Source organism: Carlito syrichta, unplaced genomic scaffold (assembly GCF_000164805.1).
Source record: "Carlito syrichta isolate Samal-C Ts95f unplaced genomic scaffold, Tarsius_syrichta-2.0.1 Scaffold307270, whole genome shotgun sequence".
Lineage (NCBI taxonomy): Eukaryota > Metazoa > Chordata > Mammalia > Primates > Tarsiidae > Carlito > Carlito syrichta.
Genome location: NW_007251366.1, coordinates 302,738 through 309,443, shown reverse-complemented (window position 1 = coordinate 309,443; position 6,706 = coordinate 302,738). Strand labels below are relative to the sequence as shown.

General features: G+C 36.1%; 1 long non-coding RNA gene across 1 annotated transcript; it reads right to left on the bottom strand.

Moving 5' to 3' along the window:
• Positions 1-5,417: 5,417 nt before the first annotated feature.
• On the bottom strand, positions 5,418-6,472 carry LOC110596213. The gene is made up of 2 exons (XR_002482322.1): positions 6,341-6,472; positions 5,418-5,521 (listed from the first exon to the last, which is right to left on the bottom strand). It is a non-coding gene; the product is annotated as an uncharacterized LOC110596213 (long non-coding RNA).
• Positions 6,473-6,706: the final 234 nt, after the last annotated feature.

The following is a 6,706-nucleotide window of genomic DNA, read 5'->3' as shown; positions in this document are numbered from 1 at the left end:
AAACTTGGAGATGCTATTAATCTTGATTAATATTTTTCCTTGCCTCCGCTAGCTAAATATATTTGCAAAACATCTAATATTTACCAAGCATAGTACTAAGTTTTGGAATCCAGCATTAAAAAGAAAAAGAAAAAGAAAAAGTACTCCCCCAAGCCCCCACAAAAGTTAATCTAAAAAATATAGAGCCCTATTAGGCCTCATAATTATTATAATATCTACCTTTTGTCAGATGTGGGAAAATTGGAAGGAGATAGTGAATTTCAGTAGGAATAATCTGAAAAATTCAAATATGAGGTGACTGTGCAGAAAGGTGACATAGAGCTGTTCTGTTTTCCAATGTTACAAAGGTGGCTGAACAAGGGAGCAAGTGTGCTCTGGCATGAAGCTGTGTCAACTCGAGTAAGAGGCTCATGTTCTAATTTTTGCAAAGGTGTCCAATGGGTGAGTGGGACCCATGAGAATGAGAGATAAGGTAGAAATAACTAGTAAGCAGCTACTCAAAACTGCATCTGAACAAACCACTTTGATAATCCAAAGCTATTTATCTCCATCATTCTGGCTCCTGTCCACACAGGAGCTGAAAAGAGATCTTTCCTTACTACCTCTCATTTAGGTTTCTGTGTGGTACCCATATTTGTAACTGTAAATATAATTCAATTTGAATTGGAAGAGTCCTTAGATCATTTACTTGACACATAACTCTTCGACTGACCAGAGATATACAGAAGTTAAGTAATAACTTTTTGAGGATATATGGAGTACTCAAGTATTTTAATGAGGGTAGACCAAGTAACAACTTCCAAACCCCAGAGGCTTTAAATAAAGAAATATTTCTTGTTCACTCCATATATTTGATGGGATTTACTCACCAGTCTTTTAGGGTCCCAGGCTGATGGAGGCTATATCCCTATAGCAGGAGGAAGGGAAGTTGGTGAATGGTACTCTGCTTTCTGAAGCTTCCGTATATAAGTAACACGTTTGCTCATTTTTTAATTGTCCAGTCAAAGTAAATAGAGTTCAATCCTGTCATATGTACAGAAGTAGAACTGCCATATTTATGAAGAGCCTTAATGACTTCTACCCAACATTAGAGAAGAACCCAGACAGCTTGTTCTCATATTCAAATAAAAGTTCAAGAACTTGCTACAAAATCAACTCTAAGTTATCTGAATTATATACCCACTAAAAAGAATCTTCACCGTCTTTAGGTAGATATAGAAAGTGGTTATCTTTCTTCTGGTCTATAAAATTACAATAGCTATGAGAACAAAATATCACTTGATAATAGATGAATTTTTCAAAAGGTTTTGATGTGGGCAGAGCATAACAGCATTACTCACATAAAAACTTTTATTAACTACAGAGGAATTTTTTATATCCTACTGAAAGAAGACACATAAAAAAAGCATAAAGAGTATTTCTCTTCTGTTCTGTAATCAATGCTTATTCTGAAGTTATACTCGACCTTTGCTATGGTCTTTATTTACTGGGGACACTAAAATGAAGGCTTATTACATTTTATGGCATTTTGACCCATCTTCTCTGTATAGTACACAGAATAGTTGTGACAAGCACTGTCTTTTGCATTTCCAATAGCCACTTTCTCTTTCCTTTCTGGTAGAATTCTGATGTGTTCCAAAGTCCATTCTGCCCACCTAATACTTGTGATTAAATCCTAATTGGTCGAATTTAATCGCTGTCACACCATCCTCCTTGCTAGCATTATATTTAGAGGTGGATTTATCACTCTCTGGCCAATGACTGGTGAGGAGTAATCTGAAGGAAAACTTTCTTCACTCTTAAAAAAATAACTTAGAGACAATAACTTTTATTGTTGGACACTGTCAATTCTGTGTGGGATCCTGGAACAATGAAATAAATAACTTAGGAAAAACAGATTAAGGAAAATGCAAGGCATTGGAATTCCTGAGCTCTATCTTTTGTTAAACACAATGAAAAGAAAAAAATTCTCTAATTGTTTAAGTCAGTGCTTTTCAAAACAAAGTAACTGCCAGAATGTAAAAAACACACACTTTTCTTCATCAAGGGTGTCTGCAAAGAAAGAAAAAAGTCAGATGGACTAAACAGTGTGTTCAGGGACATAGCTGAGTACATTTCAGGGCCAACTTCTAATCCCATGGGGTTTTTACAATAGACGGATTATTTGAATACACTTACATTTGTTGTAGAATCCAACTCAATTATCTAGGAAAAATTCATTTTACTCATAACACCTTGAAATATATTTTGATGTATATGAGGCCTAGAATTTGTTCTTTTTAGGTAATCTTATCATTTTTGACTTCAGTAATCCTTTCAATTAGTGTTCATTGACCACTAACTAAATTATAGATGGAGGATGCATGAATAAATAAAGCCTGTTTCAGAAAAATCACAAGCTGGTATGGGAGGTAGGCAAGAAGTCAATGATTACAGTCCATGCTAAATTACAAGGCTGTTTACAAGGTGTTGTAGACTTACGTGTAGTGTTAACGGGGAGAAATCAGCAAGGGCAGACTACAGAAAAAGGGTCACTAAACTGAGACTTGGCAGTATTATGTCTCACAGTGCCATGTGGTTGGGACAAAGCTGAAACTGAACGTCGTTGTAAAAGGAGCTGGGGGTTTACTCAGAGGAAGGACATGGCTTATGATGATTAGATTTGCATTTCAGCACCATTACTGTGGCATCATTTATGGAGATAGTAAGGTTGATATGTCTGCCAACAGCTGGAACCTTAACTTGGTTAATGGGAATTACCATCTAATACTATTGCAGAATAGCTCTGGGGTCAAGTTGAACAAATGCTCACTACCACTCCTACACCTCCACTTCACTTGTGAATTTCAACTGAGTTAGGCACTCTATATTTGAGGCCTAAAGACATTTGCCTATGTTTAGACTTTTCAATTTTCACAACTCCTCTAGGTTAATCTATTCGACATACAGCGAATGTGAGATAGAGTCCAAAGCTGATGAGTGTGGCATCTCTGGCTTTAGATTCAAGCAAGTCAGCCGAATCCCCATTCTCACCATCTAGGACAGCTTGGCTTCTTTCCTTGTATGACTGTATCTTAATCATGGAAGCAATGATAGTGGTTCTTTTGAGAAGGAATCCTGAATTCTAACCAAATCCCCGTTCAGGAAACTCTGGTAAGTTAGGAAAGCATCTGCAAAAGGTACAAACTTTACTTGGCCTTGCTTAGTTTCACATAGGCATGTGTTGGTTCACTCAGTGAAATTTTTTTTTCAAGAGAATTTGGATTTCTATGGAGACCTTATCATTTTAATTTGTAAAGAACAGTTCAGGAAAAATTACACTACTCACATGACCATGTGAAACTGTTACGGTTAATTTTGTCAACTTGCCTAGGATACAGTGCCTAAATGTGATGAAACAGATCCTAGATTTCTCTGAAAGTGTTTTCAAAATGACTTAGCCATTTAAATCAGTGGTCTTTGAGTAACTTATTCCTCTTCATAATGTGGGTAGGCCACATCCAACCAGTTGGTGGTCTTGATGAACAAAGACTGACCTTCCAAGGAAGAAACCAGCAACTGCCTTTGGATCTGTCCCCAGGTCTCTAGCCTGCTGGTAGACCCAGATTTTGGACTCATCAGGCCTCTACAACTACAACTTCATGAGGATTCCTCACATGTGTTTCATTCGTGCTCTCATTAGGAGCAGGGAAGGGAGGTTTTTCCTCTCATGAATACCCTTCCTCAAATATTTTTCTACCTAGACCTAGCTACCCAGTACTGTCACTATTGATTCCTAATGTATTTTAAACAACAAAATCATACTTAATTATTAAGATTTATCTGAAGATAAAACGTCTTCATACAGTAGCTCATTTGATCTACTGAGACCATGCCTTATTCTCATTTCCTCCACGAAAACAAAAATCATTTTATGAACACTTGCGTTTTCTGAAGCTAGAAAACCTTAAGGTTCCATGCAAGATGACACCTGATTAATCACCGGATAACTGAAAAACAAGCACAATCAAGTGCAGGGGATATTTTAGAAAAGTCATATAAATTAAGGTTTAGCCATACTTAAGTAATAGTCAGGTGGTTGTTGATGGTCTAAAGATAAGCCTTAGCACATTCAAAGAAAAAAATCAAAATATAAGGTTTTGGTAAATCAGTAGTTGCACGGTAGGGTCATGTAGGAAACCTAAGGATAGGTTGAGAAATTAACTTAGGCAGTTATTTTGTTCCATGAAGGGATGCAGAAGTACTCAGAGAAATTTTTCAAAAATCCAAAAAAATAATTTGGTGCAAATACTGTTTTTTAAATGTTGGTGTAAAAATACCGCAGCAAGTCACTAAAAAAAAAAAGAACAAAATCATGTCCTTTGAAGTAACACATATGGAACTGGAGAGCATCACCTTAAGTGAACTAATTAAGGTACAGAAAATGAAAAACTGCATGTTCTCACTCACATATGGGAGCTAAATTGGCGTAAAGATGTAAATAATAGACACTGGGGCACTCAAAGTGGGGAGGGGAAGGGGGGTTCAAGTGTTCAGAAGCTACCTATTGGGTACAATGTTCAATATTTGGGGAATCAGGACACCTGAAGCTCAATCCCCACCAGTATCCAATATGCCCATGTAACAAACAGGTACTTGTAACCCTCTGAATTCAAAAGATAAAATAAATAAAAACAGTGCAGCAGCCTCTTAACCAAAATGCCTGAAGGCCAACAGACCACCAATTTGCATTGTTTCAGAGTATTCTTATAACATCTGTGGTATTCCAATTGTGACCAAACAGGGATTAAAATATTCAATAGCTAATTACCATCCCCGTCTTACAAAGTCCAAGGAACTAAGTCATTATATGTGGCACTCACTACTTATAATTCACTTCACAGATACATTTACTACTCAGAGCCATCTTTTATTCCACTTGTACTAGGATATATTATAGTCAAAACTCCAGAATAAATTGAGAATAAACTCCTAAATTACACATGACATTATTTTCCATTTCAAAATGGGAACTGATATTTGAATTTTTTTTTTTTTTTTAGATAGCAGGATTTATTAAGAGGACAGAAAAGCTCCCACAGTGGGAGGGGAACGCAAGGGGACGCCCCTATATTTTAAATATTTTAATCAGTCTAAACCAGATGGATACTAGTAACTGGCGCAAATGAGGCACAATTCTCAGTTTTTTTCAGAGAAAAAAATGAAGCTCTTAAATACCAGATCTTCCGTCTGCATACACCATTGGGTTTTTAAATTAATCATTCATACAGTAAAACTAATTTTCTCTGCCAAAGTAAAGAAAAAGACTAATCACACACAATTCTTAATTAAGAAATTAATACTGGAATATCACCCAAATAATAATGTAAGCAAACACACAGCTATCATATTCTCTATTCCAGAAAAGAGGCAGGAAATATTCATGTTGTAAGTTTATTTACAAACATATCCAGTATGCCATGAGTTCAAGAGTTTGATCCATTTTTCAAAGAGATTGCACATCTTAAAGTGCTCTTCATATCTGCAAAATATAAACAAAAATTAATGGCCTTAAAAACTCCATTCATTTAACAGAAGTCAGGTAGTTTCATTAAAGTACTGCCTATCAGTTTGGCACATCAGAAAGCGTTTACAGTATCATGATTTTATTCATACTGATTTGCTTCATCACATGCACCAAACCCTTTCCATAATAATGGCTTGAATAAATCATTACCTTTCTAAACTATGACAAAGTCTTTCCTTTATGTTTTGGAATTTATTCCAATCATTCCAACATTCTGTAACATTGCTTTGAGAACCTCTGATCATCATTAAGGTAAACATATTATTCACACACAGGAAATCTGCTAACCTTCCAATATGAAAGACTCCTTTGGGCATATACTGACATAAAACACCTTTCATCCAGGTTTGTCAACCTAGGCACCAGTGGTATTTTGTTCCCTAGTTAGGACTATCAAAAATGCCTCCAGACATTGTTAAGTGCTCGCCTATGGTGCAAATCACTCCCACTGGAGAACCATCACCTAAATGAGAAAATCATCTTCAGAAGTTTGAATTTCCCAAGATGGCTAACTTGGTCAAGAATAGATTTATAACAGCATAAACACCTGGGACTGATAATATCACAGAGTACTAGAAGGATTTTATTTTATCTCCTTTAAGATTTGCACATCTTAAATCAGTAAGTCTAGATTTTTAAAAATGTAAGCACAATGGCCGCTTTACAAAAGAAATGGAAAGATCTGTAGTGTTTTTATGTATATGTTATGAGTCACTGTTATTTTACTAAAAGTGTTCAGGCAGAAGAACATTCATCAGGTTATTAGAACTTTACCTGGTTAAAAGTGTAAGCTCTGGAACAAGACTGCCTGGGTAAGAATCCTCGTCCTCCATCACTAGCTATGGGATCTTGGACAACTTAACATCTTTGTGTCTCAGATGGGGTTATATCATCCATCTCAAAGGCTTGCTGGGGAATCACACGAGACAATCAATGCAAAGTGTGCCTGACAAATAACAGTACTACAAAGTACTGGCTATTACAGATTATTAGTGAAATATTTGTTTATAAGTTTATCAACCAGTCTCCACCAATGCCACATCTACACTTGAGCCCAGAAATCAGTCCTACACAACAATGCATCTGTGTTTGTGTTTTTTTAGGGAGAAAGATATGAAAAGAAGGAAAAACAGCACCACT